The sequence below is a fragment of the Metopolophium dirhodum genome, chromosome 6 (genome assembly GCF_019925205.1).
Source record: "Metopolophium dirhodum isolate CAU chromosome 6, ASM1992520v1, whole genome shotgun sequence".
Taxonomy (NCBI): Eukaryota; Metazoa; Arthropoda; class Insecta; order Hemiptera; family Aphididae; genus Metopolophium; species Metopolophium dirhodum.
This window is the reverse complement of record NC_083565.1, coordinates 20,984,202-21,006,112: the sequence shown is the minus strand read 5'-3', so window position 1 is coordinate 21,006,112 and position 21,911 is coordinate 20,984,202. Positions and strand designations below refer to the sequence as shown.

Genomic DNA, 21,911 nt, shown 5'->3' with positions numbered 1-21,911 from the left:
AAATAAATATTTTTATTTTCCAGTTAAATCGTAAAATGTGTTTGTAGGTACTTATTAAAATATTTATAATATTAATATCACACTTAATATTGTCGTCTATTATGCATTTTTTTTATTTTTTATTCAAAATTGTTCCTGCCGGTTAATAATAAATTAGTGTTGGTGCTTATTTAGAAAGGTTCGTAGATCAAAGGCGTTAAGCAAACCACACTAAATTAGTACTAAAAACTAAATAATAATATGTTGACCCAAACAAAATACAAATATTTTTTTATTTACGTAGTAATCTGTATTTTGTTATATCATACAAAACTATACAGAAAAAACGTTCTATTGCTATTATATGACACCAGTCAAACTCCATTAGTCTACTACATAATAATATACAAACACGTATATGACATAAAACTCAATTTAAATTCATAATAAAACCATCTTTCAAAACAACGACAACAAAAATGTATATTTCATATTTCCTGCCCATAAACCATAATATAATATAATATTATACAATATGTACAGTAAAAATATCGTAATTCATCTTTATACGTCAAAATCTGAAACTCTGTACAGGTTTTTTTTTTAAATAGACATCATACTCGGCACATTTACTCCATAGATTCGCATTCACATTAATATATATAATATCTATATATTAGTGAATATCAATGTCGTTGTTATATTATTGATAGAAAACTCCTCGCTATACATAATATGTAAACCGTCCGTCATATTGTGCAGCTGTAGATATGTTAGGTTTTTACCTTAGTATTATGACAATTTATTCAACAAAATAATTTTGAATTCGTGTAAATTCCATATTATAGTTTAATTTTAATATTCGACATCAGAGGCAATAATGCATTATTGTATTGTAAGTAATGTTTATGATAAATAGAACAAAAATTAAAACGACGTACCTGTTGCGCGCTGGACAAAAGCCCGATTAGGCTAATATTATATTAAAATTGTTGTCATTTTACTTTGATTTCTAAAAAGGTTATGAACCCCATTTGTTTATTAACAAAATTACAATATTTTAAATGGTTACGAAAACCGAAGATTTGCGCAATCGTACGCGTAACCATTTACACAGATGAATCGTTTTTTCAGTTAAAAACAATTCCTTCGTTAAGCCGGTTTGGACGTTATTTAATTACATTTTATATCGTAAGGCGTGATCAATTAACTGTAATTTAAATTTTATATAGATTTTGAAATTTGTTTACTTCACAGTATGACGTCGACAAATAACACGAATAACCCAGTAAAGTGCAGGCGATGCGTCTAAGACAAAAACTGACGATCCATTCATGTCATGAGTGAGATGTTTATCGGGACACGCCGCTGATTCAGCCAGGCAAAATTACCACCAGGTTCCAGGTTACTGGGGCTGACTGTGAAAAATTTCCAGTTTTAATTACATTTTAAGCGAAGGACAGTGTTACAGAATATATTACTTTGAAAATATATAGGTACTGGTACTCAAAAACGTAATGAATGCCAAATCATCTAACCTGCAGATAGGCTTACCAAATCGTGATAGAGAAGTCTATGATTAGAATTTATTTTTTTAATAATTTCAAATAAATGATAAAGACAAGTTAGGTATGTAAAAACAATACGTAATATCATAAAATCAGTAACATCATTGATTCTCTTAAGCTCTTTAACTGTTACATCAATAAGGAAATCAAAACATATATAATATTTTAGATTAAAATAATAAAATTGTGAGTACATTTTTAAACGTCTATGTGTTGTACAATATATAGATAACTCTATAAATAACACATTTTGTTCATAATCATTTTGAAGGTACATTATGTAAATTTCAAATATACACAACTAAATATTTTAAACTATCGTTTTTTTTTTAAAAAAAAAGAAAAGAATTTAAAACTACTGTAAAGTATTTAAATTAATTAACAAAGTTCAATAAAAAAAAGTTCTGTAATTCATTATTCACTTCGTAGAATATTATTGAAAGTTTCTTATTCGAGTTTGATTACATTTAGTCGGTGCTAATCTGATTTGTAATTTAAAGTATTGCCTCTATGGCCCTATGGGTAACTGAAAACTTTTGAAATCTTAACGTATGATCAAAATATAATGTGAATGAATACTTACTCCATTCTGGGTGGAGCTAGTCGAATAAAGCGTGAATTTTGGTTCATAATATTATAAAAGAGTGAAAAACAACAATTGATCAAAATATATTTTATCAAACGTAAACGTCAAATGAATACCATTTTATCTTAAAAAAAAACAAATACTTAAATTAAAGAATATGATGACAGAATATCACTTCACGGTTGAAACTTAGCCCGCTAAGTACTGTGTCGGCAGCTATTTGAAGTCGAAGAAAAATAGTTGAATTAATTGAAAACATTACTTAACTTTACTTTAAACACTATATAAAAACTAAACTTAAATATTTAGAAATATTTATACATAGAGTTTACACGTCATTATTGAAAAAAAATATATATATATATTATATATATTGTAATAATAACAATAATAATAATATATAACGTCATTGAAGTAGGTAAGTGAGCTATTTCAGCCGCATTTTGCCCAAGACTGAAATTGCCTTCCCGCACGAGTCACACATACTATTTTTTGTCACACCTCTGCGTTCACATGATCAAGGCAAAGGTAATGCACTAAGGGGTCTATGCAACAACCAGACTGAAAACAATTTCACGAAAGAAAAATGTTTACGCGTCATGCAGGGAGGTTATAATATGAACATATTATAAGATGTAACCACAAGTTTATGTTTTGTAAGGACCGTGGTATATATTTCAGTGTTGCCCCATTCGGGAGAGGTTAACATTTTTTTTATCCCCGATGATAGTCCCGTGACCAATAATGTACCTAATTACCACGAATTAAGATATATCTTAATGTTATACAAATGTGTTATCCTTTAATACCCAATAGGCAATAGCTCGGCCAACATATTATTTTAAGCAGAATAATTTTGTATAATAATAATATAATTAATTTAGATCGCATCGACATGGAACCTGATTGAAGCCTGCTGGTTTTAAATAGAGATCATAATATGCGAGGGACGATGGTAAGTTGTTTCCATGTTTTTGCGATTACTATATAGCTGTTTCGGGCAACGTCGTTTAATCATCCAGAATAATAATATATCCTACGCCGATTCTATTGCAATTAGGTTCATCCCGTATTATAAACCCATGGCCGATCGTTCAAAATCGAATCACGATTAGATTATAAGGCAATATTATCGTTGTATATATTTTGTGTAATAATAATATCGTGTATATTGTATAATATATGACGAGTATCTAACGCTTGTTTATAAATTTATAATAATAATAATATTATGTGGCAAGGACGGTCAAGTGCCATGACCTGAATGCGTTGCGCAAATATTATTATCATTACGCGTGATAATAATATAAACTTTATGAATCATTGTATATATTTATTACAAATCATTAAAAACGAGAGTCCACGTATCATCTGAAACCATATAGGCGTCGTTAATTTTCCAGAATTTATTTGACTAATAACCGTCCGACATATTTCTACTAGTATTTTACCCGTCAAAGCAAACGCGCTGGAATGATACGATTTAATAATATGACATACAATCTTAACAACATAGTACTTATCTTAACTTGAATAATCTTTTTTCTCATGGCGTGCAGTACATTTATTCAGGTACCTATAGCTATCAAAATAATTCAATCGAGATTTCAACAATTTCAGTATTATAATATTAAACTATAAGTGAATTATTTCACGTCACTTTTCGCTACATTAAGTAATTTATTTTAAGTACCTAGATGTGTATGTTGTTTCTTTTAACAAATCGTTTCCTTTCTTCGTCCACTAAAAGCATTTCTACTATACTCAAAGCAACAAGTAGAACAAAGTGCTGAGATAACAATAAAAAGTCCTTTTTCTTTAATATTGCCACATTTCTAGCTGAATTATGTAAAACGAAGAGCACATTAGAACGTGAAAACAGATAATGGGCCCATATAGTGCAGTGTATTTTCACGGTTCTTTGTTTTTTAATGTCTATTGTGAATATTTAGGGAGTAGTTTTTGTTAAAAGCAGTAAATTATGACTTGCAAGACGGCGAGAAAAACGCATATAAGGAATGTGTGTTTGAGAAGTGTATAATATATATATATATACCTTGGTGGGGTGGGCAGGGTGGGAAATCGATGATTCTCCATTTAACTTGAGTGCTTTTCGAGAAACTAACTCTCAAAGACTTCCTCTCGTGGTCTATACGTCTATACTTACAACCTAAGACAACGTGGCTAAAATAGTAACACACCTAAATAAATCCCTCAGTCCCTTACATAGTTTCAATTAAATAAGGATAACAACCGTATCAAATATTGACGTTAACCCCCTTGAAAATCAGTCCCTCGCAAATTTAACATTTGTTGATATCGGCAGGAATCCGTTTATGTCTACTAATTTTCTATGATATACATCAATATCGTTAATCACCATACGCCTCAAAAAATATACATTTAGAGGATTTTGTTCAGTTCCAAATAGTAAAGTAAATAGTATAATATATTTTTATTGATGCAATAATGCGAACTTGTAGGGAACTCAAATCAGCTGAAGATCAGCTATTCTTTCATCCAACTTTAAATTTTATGATGACAATAATATTATCTTTTTTTTTAAATAAATTATTATGATAGATTGATAGTATATAAATATAGGTAGGTACCTGAATTAATATTATAAAAATGATTAAATTTTGTTTTTTTTTTAATTTTTTAATCGTATAAATAAATATGACAGCAATAGGCAAACATTCGTGGCTAAAAATTATCGATAACGTTTTGCGTATTAATATTTTCGTTAATAAAAACGAGTGGTTTATTTTAACGGGTTTTTAATCTCAGTTAAAAAAACATCCATAAACATTGAACTAAACCATCCAATACCGGAACGATTGTTTGTTTCTACAAGGCTATAATTTATAACATCTTTGAAGTTACTATATGGCTAAATTTTACCTACGTATAATATTGTAAATAATTCAAATATATTTTGAATGCCAAACAGTCATTTTGATCTTTTTATTTATGGTAAATAAAATAATAAAATTTAATGCACCTTACCACAAAAATAATTTAAACATACTATACATTGGTTTTACTGTAAATTGCACGATGAACAATTATAATTATTTACTTTATGTTTAAGTTAGTTAATTGTTTTTAACGACAGATGCAATGAAATTCAAATTACTTATTATTTTTTATTTTTTAAAGAAACATTATAATTATTATGAAATGTACCTACCTGGCAATAATTAATTTACAAGAACACTTAAGTGCTTAACGCTACTCGATAAACATAATATATTACCTACAACAAATTAAAATTATATAATATGTATATGCTTATAATCGTATGTGATATCGTAATGATTGTGAATACACAAGAACTTATACTTCTTGTTTAATTTAAAAAAAATAATATATAATGTATTATATGAAACAATATTATTAATATTAATTATATTATTTAAATATTTGGTGTAAATAATTAAATAAATAAATAAACAAACAAACACCCCTACATGACATATAATAATTGCAATATTAAATATATTTAATCTGACATGTGCTAAAATTGTCAATAAATCAGTTCAAACTTCAAATATTAAACTCTGTATAGTTTAAATGTTATTTTAAAAACAAATCATCTCTATAATATGTCTCCACTAGAGTATTCAAATATATGGTTTGACATAATAATATCTAGGTAGCAAAAAAATAAATACCAAACAATATCGAATCCATTAACAGTTCTTATCGATAGTTTAAAGCTTTTTATCCATTCATCATAGTATGTTTATTATAATATTAAATTGGAAATGATTACCTATGCGTATTAAATGTAATATTTACATTACGTGGTTTACATCAAAGTGTCCATAAGACGTTCGACTGGTATTTACCACTTAAACAATACAATTTCTATTGTAAATACCATTATTTTCTATATTAAAATAGTTGATTCCGATATCCCGAATTTACCGCGTGGTGTATAAATATTATTATTAAAAGAGAAATCGGTTTACTTGGGTTATATACCTGTTTACTATCCATGATCCGTGTAAACCACTGAATCAGCACATCCCCGCAGTGTTATATTGCCGAAAACCGTATTATATCATGGTCTTAGGTTTTCACATTTTGGTAAACTGGCACGATCCCATTGATTGGCAAAGCAAACTTACTTTAGAGATGTACGTGTATATGACAAGTACGAATTAGGTCAAACTTCGATTTTCATCAAATAGCTATATCGTTCGGAGTGCCGGTATATATGCAGTAAACGCATAAGTACATTAAAAGGACAGACGGCCAACGGCGCGGCGAATTTGTTAGGATTTAACCATAGAAATTACCGATCGATCATGTCAACCGTACAATTAATATTCAATTTACCTATTTTTCTAGGTGTATATAATGTTTTAATATTCACTACACAATAATTAAATACATATTGTAAGACCGATGTTTTAATAGCCCCACATGTTTAGTCATATTATGCAAATTACGTTTTAGTTAGGTTGTATTGCGAACATAATACATACAATAGAATATTATTTTAGATATATAATTAAACCTACAGGCGAATAACGTCAACAAACGTTTCGAGGTCCAAGCTAAGTAAATAATTAACAATTGATATCATACAATTAATACATATTATATTATATTATATTATTATATATGTTAAAAGTGTAAATGACCGTTCAAACAATATATTAATGTAAATTATAAAAAGTTGAATAAAAAATTAAAACAATAGAAGTTAAGTAGGTACCTAATCAATAGTCAATACACTCCATTCAATAAATCTTCTCTGTCCAATGGAAATAAATATTGTGAACATCACCAACATACCTAAATACAATAATAATACATATATTATTCGTCAATTCTGATCAATAACTCTGATAAGAATACATTTATCATTATTATGATAACTTTATACATAAAACGATATTTACTGGTTAGTTGGTTAAATAATTAAATATTTTGAAATTCCGTAAAAGTATGAGACACATATAATATCTCAAAAAAATGTTATGTTAATTTTATATTAATTTCAGATAATATAATCTCAATGCTGTTAAATGAATACTAAAATAATTCGTATATTAATATTTTAATAGCGATGATGAAATAACGGACGTTCTGTATTAAGGCTTAGGAAAGTAAACATACTTATACAAAATATTTTCTTCAAGAGTAATATGAGAAACGACTTCTTAAATATTTAGCGATGGTGCGCTAGAAAATACGAGTAAGGTATTATCAAATGTCACATTAAAACAAATAGTATTATAATTATTTATAGCACCTAAATTTGAGAAAAAGTAAAATATATTTAAGTTCAAATGCCTGTAAACAGTACGTATATATAACGATACTAAAATGCTTCAAATTGAATTGGATAATATTTAAATAATTGTATATCATTGCTATACGTCATGATGTTATGTTTGGATATTAGTTTTTGTCGTAATATATATACATGGTCTAACACAGAATGTATGTGATTCCATTAAATAAGTATAAAAATTAAAACAATTAGATTTCCTTCAATGATCAATACAAATTTCCTGAATGTTACTTTGAAAACAAAAGTCCATACTTTAAAAGTTTAAACCATAGAAATTGCACTAGGAAAGTAAAAAAAATTATTACAATACATGAATCACATTAATTGAACTATTGAAAAATAGTAATTTAGAAATAATTATTGTATAAACCATCATAATATTATAGATGTTATATTTTCACGAAACTATAAAAGTGCATAACGGGGATGATTGGATATCAGATTTGATCATTTTTCATTTTTCATTATTTATATTATTATTTAGCGGTTTGACGTGAAGCGTATAATTTATTGTTATGTGTTATAATTTAAATTTAAATTTATATTGAATTATTATATTATTATTTTCATTTTGCTTGGTATTTGATTTTATTCAAGAGTTAAAATATTTAATTATTCAATATACCTATATAATAACATTTTTGATTTTCTTTATAACATAAAATAAATATTAAATTATTTAAGTTCAATTGTATTCCATTAAGGATTGAACGATAAAAAAAAAATAAAAATTATAATATTTTTACTTTTCTAATACATTTCTAATCGACCGAAAATACTTTTGCATTACTCGAAATGGAATACTTATGAACAAATGAAGAAATGAAACTAAAAGAAAATACTGAAACCCCTTTGTTTAAGAGCTTAAAATAACAATTTATTGCAAAACTCATTTAATTTAAACCTTAATTAAAATATAAATTAAAATATAAATTAATACTATTGGGTATATTACTATTTATTATAATAATAATATATTAATGGAAATTACAAAATCGCTTGCGAAACTAATTGAATATCGGTGCCAATAAATATTATATGATATTATAAGCAATTAAAACCACGTTAATAAGCAGAGAAAACCACCCACTATTTTACAATAATTATTGAAAGTGAATATTGTTATTTTGTAAAACATACAAAGTCAAAATAATATTTAGTTAAGTGTACTATACTCACTGAGTACTTTAACATATTACTGATACAAGCACCAAATAAATTTTAACTTTGAAAGTGAAACTTGAATTTTGAGAGCGGCTATACAAATCAATATAATATCATTACGACACGATGCATTGTCTGTGCTTTTGTTATTCTCAAAGTCCTGATATAACTGCGAAAATATTGCATTTAAAATTTAATATGATGACAGCGCATGCATCGTTTCAGGAATAAAATAACCAAGAGTAGTCTGACCAAAAGGGTAAAATAAATAGTTACGTTAGAAAAATAAATTTGTTTGTTAATATATTTACATATTGCCAATATACCTATACGAGATTCTCGACCTGAGCCCGTCAATATCACAAACATATAAAAATTATTTATCAAAACGAATCTCCAAAAAAATAATTAACCACGTTTAAATGCGCAAAAATATAATAATATAAAAATCATTTTTTTAAGAATACTATGGCGATAATAATTATTTCTATACAGTGTATACTTTATTGTAATATATTTTTAGTAGGTAGTTCACAGGAAAAATAAAAATATAAACCTATATGTAAAAAATGTTTATTAATTGACATTGACGTTGTATAGTATACATTATTTTAATGTTAGGTATTATAATTTATGTACTAAACATTGGGACATATTAAAAGCTTTTCGTATTTTCCAACTACTCCCATTGTCGGAAAAATATGATTTCGAATACTGCAAACAAAACAAACAGTAATTTATCGACGTCCACTTCGATTGGTTTTATTTCGACTGCGGTAGTAAATTTTCAAAAACATAAATAAACAAGAGAAGAAAAACACACATTTGAAAAAAAATATATATACCTAATATTATATGTAGTAACCTACTGTTTATCGTTTAATCGTATGTGGTACGATGGTGTTTCGTACGTATAATATATTATAGAAAAAGAGCAGGAGAGCTTATACACACAAATAATTGTCCCGATCAACCTCGGAGTTCAAACCCGTTTACCATTAATCCACCGTGGTTGGCAATTAGGATTTCGTCCGAAGACCTATATGTGGTATACGGTTACAAGGGTATAATAATATAAAAGGTGTGTATGCGCGCCCACGCACTTTGTAACGAGAGGTCCACGGCTGGTCCAGAGGGTGCATGGTGGCAGTGTTAAATTAAATCCTGAAGAAAGGGACGCATATTAGTGGAAGTTTTCCCTTATTCTGTCACATTACCAGTGTACACGCATCAAATGCAAAACAATCCTTTTCAAAGGCCACACTCGGTCGTGAAATGTCTCTCTTATTTAGGGAAATACCTGCGCAGGACATTAATCGTTACCGCGCCTCGTTCCACCCTGACCGTATCCCACGTGATGATGATGGTGGTGGTTGTAATAATAATAATACTTTGGGGACGATGTCATCTGGAGTTGAATGAAATTCTATTTTACAAATCCTCTGTCAATACGCGGTTTGGAGACGAGAGAGGGAAATTGTGCGTAAAGTAGGCCATTTCCCGGATGTGCCGTCAAGGTCAGAGCCTACTCCATTAATTTGCCAGCAACACATTTTAAGAGACCAATAAGCTCCCTAGGTGGAAAATTGACGGGGAAACAGTGTGAACTGCGCTCGTCAGAAACACGCGAACTTCAGCTATTTTTCACTCTACACATATTTGGTCTTACACATATAATATCGAGAACCTTTATCATTTAATGTAGGTATCTATTTCTTTATGAAACAACTAATTTTAGTTTATGTAAATTCATACGTGATGATTATTTTGCTTAAAAATGTATAGACTTTATGTATTATTTTTCAAAGAATACATTTTTTATATGAAATAAATAGGTAGTATGTACTTAATACATACCTAATATTATCATAATATCCACAAGTAATTTTAATATTAAATTATAACTCATTTTAGACTGGTTGGTTTGATTAATTAACCTAATCTATAAAATATGACATTTAAAATTTGACATTTGATGTCAACCCATCCCTCATCCAAAATATTAAAGTTTTTAGGGCTTGATAAATAATGACATTTTTTTAAACATTATTATTCTCAATATAATTGAAATTACTTTTGAAAAAATATTTTATTAATATATTTTCATCTCAAAAGTTCTTGATAATCCGTCAAAGTTAGAATCTGACACATTTAAGTGCGAATCAAAAATATATTTTTAATTTATAAGATATTTTTGAGTATTATTTTTTTATAAGTTAAAATTAAAGCATATAATCATTTTTGTAATTATAATCAAGCAAAGCATTTTTTAGAAATTTCAAAGTGTTAAAAGGTGAACAAAACCATGGCTTTATCTTGTAATAGCTTTTTTTACATAAATGACACGTAACTGTCATGAAATTTTATTAAATATCTAATAAGTACCTACCTAATATATTATAATGTGACTCTAAGAATAATTTAAATAAATTGAGGACTGTCTATCGACTATTTTTTTAAATTAAGATTACCTACCTAATATATATATATGAATAACTTTTTTGATGTAAAATGTATTTTTTGGTTTTTAAAATTGATACTTGTATAGGTAACTTATATGTATAATAATATTTATTATTGTTATACACAATGCAGTTAGGAATTCTTTAGTTTGATACTCATATAAATTCATTTCATGAGCAATTGAAAATTTAAAAAAAAACACCCTTTATAATATTAACACTATTATATAGGAAACCGAATGTCTCTCAGTATCCTTTTGAATACAATGATTTATTATTGCTTTCAAGTTTATAATAATAATAAACAACATTATTCTGCCATAAAAATGAACGAAGCGAAACAAATTCCCAACACCCGATTCTTGTATCCTGTCTGTTTTTTTATCTTATTATAATTATTGCTCACATAAAAAAAAATAGGATCAATTTAAGAGTCATAATTATTATAATTTATAGTGTGCATTGGAAGTAGGCTCGTATGCTTTATTATTGTAAATTAAAGTATACATACTTATTTGTACCGTATTATAACTACTAACATATATTATAGTTACACGTTGGACATAATTCTAGTCATTAATTAATATTCGCAAAGTTTGTTCCCTTAAAATATATGATGAACAATATGCAAGCATACTAAAACACGATATAAATACCAAGGTACCCACATATTTTGTATACAATTTAATTTGTTAGGTAGCTTGTTAAAAATGTGTTTTTGTCATCTTAGACAGTGTAAAACAAAATATATAAATTAATATTACTGCTTAGTTCTATAAGATAAAAATTAATTGAAACAAAAGTGAACGAAAAACCAAAATTTTGAAATTCTATTTATTTTAGTTTTCATTCTATCTGCAACCGTCATAAAATATTTCCTGTTAGAAAACTATACAACTGCGATATTCCTATTTTCATTCGAATAATTTATAATATAAGATCTTTTGATATCTTGTAAACTAAATACGCATATTTTCCTTTCTCATAATATTACTAAACAAACAACGAGTTTTCTTATTAATCTTATGCCCATATAATATGATAATATATAAAATATATATATTTATATGTGCTCAATAGTCATATACATAAGGCGCTTAGATGACTATGGCAACGTAATTTTATAGTGATGACGACCAACTGGAGATTGTTTGTATAAGCCAATGACAACTTGGTGATATTCTATATTCTATATATATATATATATGTACCTGTGTTAACAGTTTCCTTCTCATAGTTTGATATAATAAAATAAAACCGTTAAGTCCAACACATTTTCAAATAATTATTTGTGAAAACATTGTGATATTTAATAAATAAATTAGTTTTTAGTTTCATATTAACTTAGATCTCTCAAGCCATAAGTACTACTGTTGAGTAGTTCCTTAAAATCATGTTAACTCACGTTAAAATCACATAAACACCGCATATATGCCTATTGTAAAAAACCTTACAGATTGTATATTTTCTAAATAAATGTTAAAAAAAAAAATATTAACTTAGATACTATAAATTGATAAAAATACAGACGCTAATTGATACTGATCAGTGTTGAAATAAAAAAAAAAATGTTTTCAGAACTTGAATTGGATAATAAGTAAACTTAAATAGAAAACTTAAATTTTGTTAACATTTGATCATCAAAGGTGTTATCAATATTTTCAAATTTTTATAAGAATCATCTTGAATTATATCATCAATATTTTTTACTTGCAAACAAAAATGTTTTTAACATAAGTCGATTAAATCTAAAAAAAAAATGGAATATTTTAAATGTGTATAAATAGCACAAAAAGAGTTAAAATATTTTGAAAATTATATCATTTAAAGAAAACACAAATATAAACTATATTATCTACTGAAAATGTCTGGTATCTGCGGGTATTTAAATTTGAATTACGCCAAAAATGTTTGTCAAAAACTGATGATGCTTGTACCAAATAAATATTCTCGTTTTTCGTTATTTGTTTTTATATTTTCCTGACGGTTTCAAAAGTACCTACTAAGGATTTTTACCAAGTACCATTATTTAGATATAACTTTTTACCAGTAATCACTTTCAAAGTTAAAGATTGGATCTTTTGTATAACTCCTGACGTCAGAGACAATAAAAACACCCACACACGCACATCTGACATTCGTAAAACCAATACGTTCTTCACCCCGCGCTCAGAATCTAAAATTAAGCCATATTGGATACGTTACTGTGTGCAATACTAGGGCATTCTTCTCGTTTCACTCAAATCTTCATAAGATAATAATTATGAGCTGTAATATTAGATTTGAATGCAAAACATATATCATATTCGTACAATTTTTCTTAGCAGGATGAAAATCATATTTGCTGACTTTCTTTGAACTATTTTTACGGTTACTACTGGTAGATTTTCCTGCTACTTAAAGGAGCTATAAAGAAAATCGTAAAATCATCACTTTGAACTTTGAAGTATTACAGAGACTACGTTATTGAGCTATAAAGATGCTAGAAAAAGTCATTGGATAATTCTTTCCATACAATAGAAAAAACATGTTCACGCAGAATGTTTTAAAAATATATATCAATGTGAAACTAATAAATGCATTTCACTTCATTCATATTAAAAACGTTGATGTAAAATCAATACATTCCTCACTGCACCCAGATTATAAAACAAGATTGTTAAACTAATACATTCTTTGTTTCACTCAGTACCTAAAACCTTTATAACTCAACGAGTTTTGTTTACTCAAAACAAAATATGCAAATGCACTTAAAATAATATTTCAATTTGAAATACAAATGCTTTTTAAAAATTTTTTTCTTAAATTAATATATTCATAGTATGAAAAATATTAGATTATAAAAATGCAATTATAGTTAATATCTCTTACAAAATATATTATATATTATATAAGTCATAACAAGGAAGGCTAAATTTAAATTAGGAGAATACAACTATTGTTTCAACTATTTGTAGAGTATAACTTGTAATAATAATCACTCTAAATAAATTACAGTATTATATTTTAATTAAATATTAATTGCCAATGACAAATACATAATATGCCTTAAAATACATTTTCATTATGTTTTAATGAATAAAATACAGTGCTCGAATTTTAGAAATTAAAGAATGATGATTTGGACTTGATTGAACTACTGAAGATGTATCATCTCTCCGTTCTAATGAAAATAATTAGAAGAGGTGCTCCCAAAATAGTAAAAAAGTAATAGAAGAGCTTAATCCCCAAAACTCCCTCCAGAATTCAATGACTGAATATTATTGGTTTATTGATATACTATAAATAATTAATTATTAATTATTAAATTCGGTATTTCAAATATCATTAATCATTATTCAAAATAAAACTTCATTGTCTACCTATAGACTTATTATTATAATACATAATAGGTACCTTTACATTTTTGTTTATAACTCCGCGAATTTCAACAATATTTATCAAATAAAGTGTAGCAATAAAATAACAATAATTGATTCAAAAATATTATTTAAGGAGATAGGTATAAAATATCGAAAAAAGATTTATTTTCATTTTAGAAATTATTAAACTATTAGAGTTGAGTTAGATTTAAGACTCCAATGTCGGATATCCTCTACAAGATAATATATAATTCTGTAAGATTCTACGACACCGTTAAATTATTACTTAGACAAATAAATAAATTTAAATCCATTTAAAAATACATACCAATGAATACATTTATAGTAGATAGGTACTTACAGTCCTACGCATTATTCATGACGGAAACATGCTATTTACTTCGTCAGTTCTTTTAGGCATGTTTAGAGGAATTTAAATAATTTAAGACTTAATATAAACCTATGGCGTTGTCGTGTTTTTATGAAAACAATAATAACGACGAAATAATCCGAAAACAAAATTACAAATTCCAAGTGCTGGTAGTTAAGTAAATACAATTTCCTGAATTGTCAATTAATTCCTTAAGGCCATTAGGTTATTCAGATATACAATATACATATTTTGTCAAATACTCCAGAAAAAGCAATAATAAATGTAAACATATTCTATTATGAACGTACTTTATTCTGAGCGAATTCTTTATATAGGTACATACTAAAACATGTGAATGGAGAGCTTTAATAATACAAATTGCTAGTAATTTTAGTCACATCGTGTGCAATTACAGCCAAAAGTACAGTTTAATTCCTGTAGGTTTAGAATTGTCAACATTTTTTAATTTCAATGTAATAATAATATCAAATACTTAATTCTCAGTTACAGAAATATCAGAGAACTAAAAAGCCTTTCACATATTTACAATAAAACAAATAATATCTAAAATACTTCTGATTTATTTTTTTAAATTCATAATAATATAATAATAAACAAGTACATTTAGTTTAGATACTTAGTGATTTAATCAAAAATATTTACAGTATATTATTAAATCGGTTAGTGTTATAGTTTTTATTTTTTAATTATAACCCACGTGATTATAAATATATTAATTATTTTTATTAATTTAACAATATGTTTCTTTTGCTTGCTAGAGTTATGTTGTCAAAGCTTAAGTTTCTTAAACGCACTTTGATTTTTACCTTAGAAAATTCGCGAATTCATTTATTTTGTGTCGAATATAGGTACCTACTAATGGACGATAATCGGCTAGCATAATGTATATTACGTAGAATGTATATCTAACAATAAAACGTGCCACAAAGGAAATTGTTCCATTTTTCACAATGTGATAATTGCATTGGTCATTAAGACCAAGGCTCAAAGTCTAAAGAAAAAAATCCTACGGTGGCAAATTAGTGAAATTACCATCAGCCCTGCTAAACTAAGTACATAATAGAGGCAAACCTAAAAACGTTCCTGTACGGCACGAAGACATAAGGGTACCGGATTGTGCACTGTTCTTGCGCGCAATGATCAATAATTTCATTCCAAAGGTGATTCTGATTAGTATTTTTCTTGCCGACAATAATAATACTGAATATTTGAACATAATAATAGTACAAGAATTAAGCAACCATCAATTTATTTTAAATATAAATAGTGAAAAAAAAAATGTATCAAGATTATTGGGATATTTTGAATTTAATTAAAATAATGTAATGATAATATTCATTTTTATATTAAACTAGCTGATCCCGTTAAATGTACCAATTCTATATGACTCAAACTTTGTTCAATTCGTTATTTAATATTCGGTGTATGGTGTATGGTGTATGGTGTTTAAAATGTATCTTAACTTTTCTGTTGCCCGGAATAAAAATTCTGATTCGCAGCAGTATATTATCAGGTAGATCGCGGACCCCGTGCTGTTTGTACGTAAGTGTATGATTTAACTCTTAAGTATCAAAATTGTACCAAGTTTGTCATTTTTACTTAATTCTCCTTACGGAGGATTAATTTAATCAATTAATACAAAAGCCTAACGCAACCGTACTAAAATCCGATGAATAAAAAAAACAAATTTAACACTTTTTAAATTAGCCTATCTTCTTCCCAGAGGTCTAATCTACACACAATTATTCATTTTTATCTATTTCTATATCTATACTATTATTATAAAGAGGAAAGATTTGATTATTTGTATTGAATAGGCTCCGAAACTACAGAACCGATTTAAATGAAATTTGGTACATAGATAGTTTAGACACTGAGAAAAAACATAGGCTACTTTTTATTACTAAAAAAGGGCTGTAAGGGGCTAAAATGGGCTAAAATGGGCTTAAAGGGACTGTAAGGGGCTATACTGGTTCGAATTGAAAAATTATTTTTTTGTTGGATAGTCCATTCATTGAGGAAGGTCATAAGCTATATAACATCACGCTACATTCAATTAATAGAAGTGCTCAAACAGAGATTTTGAGATTTATGATAGAAATATTTGTTTATAAATGATAAGAAATAATAAGAAATAATTAATAGAAATAGTATTTATTTATTATTGGTTGCTATTGGTTAATCGGGCAGATCAGGTACAAGCATTCATCAAATCGAATTTTCATACATTGCCTACCAGGGTGGCTGAGTTGCACTTACTGCAGTGAGTTACACCAAAAAGGAGTTGAACAATCACAATTTGTTTAAGAGTTGTCATTTTTTACGGGCCACAAAGCGTGTAGGATCAGCTATAGCCTATATTAAAATATATACGTTTGTGTGCAGATCTCTGTGAAGAAGATAGGCTAATTTAAAAAGAGTTAAATTTGGTTTTTATTCGTCGGAATTTAGTACGTTTAGGTTAGGTTAGGACTATGTATTAATTGATTACATTAATCTGCCGTATTATATCAAAATAAACTTGGTATAACTTTGATACTTTAGAGTTAAATCATACACTTACGTACAAACCGCACCGGGTCCGCGATCTACCGCAGGTAGATTGCCTACCTGATAATATACTGCTGTGAATCAGAATTTTTATTCCAGGCATCAGAAAAGTTAAGATAAATTTTGAACACTGTACACCGAATATTAAATAACGAATTGAACAAAGTTTGAGTCATATAGAGTTGGTACATTTAACGGGCAACGAAGAACACAGGATCAGCTAGTTAATATATAAAATGATAGCGTTTATTTGTATGTTCGGGATAAACTCCGAAACAACAGAACCGATTTCGAAAATTCTTTCACCAATACAAAGCCACATTATTTGTGAGTGCCATAGGCTAATTTAAATCCGAATTTGCTCAAACAGAAATTTTGAGATTTACGATAGAAATTTTTGTTTTTTAATGGTTGCTATGGGTTATATATACGAATAAAAGTAATTGTATAGACGTTTTTGTTGTTTTTGGCCATGTCGCCAGGTGTGCACTTAAGAGGCCATAACTCCGGAACCACTTATCCCACAGCATACAAACTTCACAGAAACCATCTACATATCAATCTTAATATGCCCTAAAATTTTTTATCGAAATCGGTTTGGTGGATCTTGAGTTATAAAATGTATTCAAAATGTACACTTATTTTTATATATATAGATTCAAATCTTCAAATCTAAAACTACACATTTAATCAAATAACTTGGTACTGAACCCTAGCTTTGTACATGCTCAATATTCAAAACATGTATTCTCCAATCAGTGTTAAATTTACAATTAATGCAGAAATGCACAATATAGTATAAAGTAAGTGAGGCTATCGAACACGTCTTATTAGTCAATGTGTACATGTATTATGATAATGATAATTACAATGAACTAAAACATATTATTTAATAGGATGCGCAGTATAAAGTTATAATTTTCAAGATATTGTAATGAACATATTTTATGTTTATAAGTTGTATATATCATAATATTTTAAAGTAAGCCAAATACAGAAAATTCCAATAATAATTAAAGATGCAAACTGAATTTCAATTATTTTATTTTTATTTTAGAAACGGCATTTAAATTTTGAACAACGTAAATTTATTACGTCAGTGAATTATTGAATTGTATGATAATGCGCAAAAAAACATCTCTCAATTCATTATATAGATAGATAGGTACTGGCAAACAATGCGTATCTTCAAAACTAATTTTTTTTCTCTTACAATATTTAAATATTACAATAAGTGGATTTGGATTTTAGAGATTATAACTTTTTACAAAAATATATTTCATATTTCATATCAACGGCACACATATTTTACAGTACTCAGTACGAAAGGACTTTACAGTAAGTTAACCAAATGGTCGTTAATATATAGGGTGATTCGCCAAGCATGCCCACTCTCGTTTTTCCTGTATTCAAATTCTGAATTTTTAAGTTTACTTTAAATTTTCGTACCATTTAAGGAGTGTCCTATGGCAATATCGACTTATTTTATGAATATCGTACTTTATTTCTTTAAAATGTAAATTGATAACCAGATGACTTACATTTCAATAACTCAAAAACTACTTGTTAAAAGTTTGATTTAGATTTTAGATACACAAACATTTTCAAGAAAACATCTGTTTAACAAGTTACAGTAAAGAATGTCGATTCTCATTTGAATAAAAGGAGTTTTATTGTAACATGACATTTCTCAAATGGTATAAAAAATCCAAATTAGGCAATTTTATTTAAAACATAGTGTTCAAGCATACCTACTTAAAATTCCAATAGTCTGTATTTTAATATATTTATAATATTAAAAGAAAAATGGAGGCGAGCATGTATAATGAATCACACTGTATATAATTTATGTAAAATCAATAATTTGCTTCTTATGTATGTCCACATAATATTTTTGCTTCACGAGTTGAATTAATTCAAATAATTGAATAAGCCAGTTTTACCAAAAGCGATTCATTACTTTGGGTATAAAGACTTTGAGTTTTCCCTAATTCTAAATGATCACCTCCGGAAAATGTGTTAAATTTATATGCAAATTCATCGTTTCGACTGCCATTTTTCCATGTCTAAACTTAAGTACCCACTTACTCAGAAGTATAGTTGACGCACTGATAATAGCTTAAAATATATCGATGACACTATTTACGTACGTACCTATGTGATGTATTTGTATGTGTTTACCATAATATATTATACAAAATATATCTGAAAACTTTTTTTTTAACTTTTTTTTGTTTCGAATTGCTAAATTTTGTTTTTTGTTATAAATATAATAAAAATGTATTCGTTTTTATATTTCCCAGTCACCAGGATCAGGATCAATCAAGATCCAATTAAAAAAAAAAATAATTGTTGGCAATTCCGATGTTTACTCGTAACAATTTTTTTTTAGTAAGTACCTACCTATCTAGTTAATTTAATAATTTGAAAACTAGAATTTATATAAAATTCAATATTTTCAACTTTATAGTATACCTCTATTAACAGTGCATTTTACCATATCATATTTGAAATTGATATCTTAATCAAACATTGATTGTAAAGGTATACTATATTTATATTATTATCATAGATTAGGTATTTTATACTTTATGAAACATGTTTGGTAAAACAAATTCAATGTTCATCATGTCTAAAAATTATTTTATTTTCTACGTAGAAATAATACAAATTGACTTTTTTAAACACTCGAATATGGAATAACTGTTTTAAGTTAACAACATTAATAGGTATCATGTATTATTGCCAGGGTCCGATAAAATACAATTTTGTATAAGTAAACGCGTATTATGCGGCTGTAAAGCCTTATAATAACATAGTACAGAAGATATGACAAGGTTTCAAAATGAGCTTTTCATAATACCTTGTCCCACTTACATGCGCCATATATAACCAGGTTTAAACCAGTTTTTTCATAACCATTATGGTATAGAGTATTATTAGTTTTTATTGTTATTACAACATTTGAATATTTATGTTATAAAATGCAGTGAGGCCCGTTATTTTTATATGTAAAAGTTTTTAATAATAATGCTTCCAGGTTTCATTTTAGTTTTTTAATATAGATACTTATAAAATATTGATAACTTAAATTTTAAGTTTTGTTCAAAATGAGTTTTATTTAAAACACCGATTCAAATACTTAGGTAAGTAGGCACCAATCGAATTACTAATTATACATTGATTTACTAGGTACCTTTGTAATTTGTATAATATATCTACAACAATAGAATGTACAACTTGTTCCATGGTTAATAGATATTATAATATTATATTATTAGCTTTTAGGTATCTTATTTATTTATATTGAGCATTTTATATTACATTATTATAATTTCTCAAATGTTAGTGCACACAATGCCACAAATTCAGGGTATCTATATTCTTATATTCACTATGTTTATTCAAATTGAATGTAAATTATAATATATTGAAATACTTATTTAAAATTATAGTTATTAAGATACTAATTTAAATACCTGTAGCTTTTTTCAGACATTTTGATATCAGAGTTAGATTCGGAGGTATCTTATATCAATGTTTTATGATGTATCTTCACTAATTTATTCAGCCAACTAATGAAATCATTTCTTTGTGTTCTTTCCTACAAATAAATGTATTGATTAAGATAACATTTATTGTAATTTATATTTATTATAAACATTTAATAGATACACACATGACAAATTTTGTCTTTACTATATACTCCATTCTACTTAAAACTGAATATTATTTTTATTTCAACTATTATAAATCATTATTATCTTTTATATTAAGGTTCCTACAAGTACCAACAAGTATAGAAATTTGGGATATTATAGAAAATTATTTTCCAAGTTAAAATGTATTTTACTCGTTCAAACAACACTTATTGAAGTATAATAATATTTATTGTATAATTGGTTTATTTTAAATTTTAATAGTATATTAAAAAAGTTGTTACAGATTATATTGATACAGCATATACAATTTAAAGTACAAACATTTGTAATATTTCATAAAGCTAATAAGTATCGATTATTCTATAACTAATACTATGATAAACAATTTTACACGTTGAAATAATCAAAGAAATTAATAGCAATATAAAAACATGTCTTACTTAATACAAATTTGTTGTGGTTTTGAGGTAAAATATAACTTTAAGCAAAAAACTTTAAATAAGATGCATTTTCCTTAATGAGCTTCTTAATAAGAATATTATTATCTCTCATTTCATAATTTGTTTTTCTATTCATGTGGTATAAGAATTAATTATTAGTATGAGTATAAGTTCAAAAAAAAAAACAAATAAAACAAATAAATAGAAAAAGTTACTAAATAATGAAAGTTTCAATAAAGTTGTTGATTAAATAATGTAAAAGAAATATCAAGATGGAAATCGGATGTGGCTATATAATATTAAAACTCACATATTTCACAAAACAAATCAACATTTCGCAGAAATCCAACAAATGTCGTTACTCCTTGTTGTAAAATGTTTCGTCCTCTATTTAATAATACAAGAAAGTAACCCACGAAGCGTCGTAAATTCG

At 26.9% G+C, this 21,911-nt stretch overlaps 1 protein-coding gene across 3 annotated transcripts in view; it reads right to left on the bottom strand.

The window, feature by feature from the left end:
- Positions 1–21,911, bottom strand: part of LOC132947241 (cGMP-specific 3',5'-cyclic phosphodiesterase) — a 105,388-nt gene that overhangs the window by 63,527 nt on the left and 19,950 nt on the right. Inside the window, exon 2 of one of the 3 annotated variants that reach the window (XM_061017481.1) lies at positions 20,856–20,980. The exons of the other annotated variants lie outside the window; for them this stretch is intronic. The gene's annotated coding sequence lies outside the window, so the exon portion shown is untranslated. The remainder of the gene's footprint in view (positions 1–20,855; positions 20,981–21,911) is intronic. 3 annotated transcript variants of the gene reach the window in all.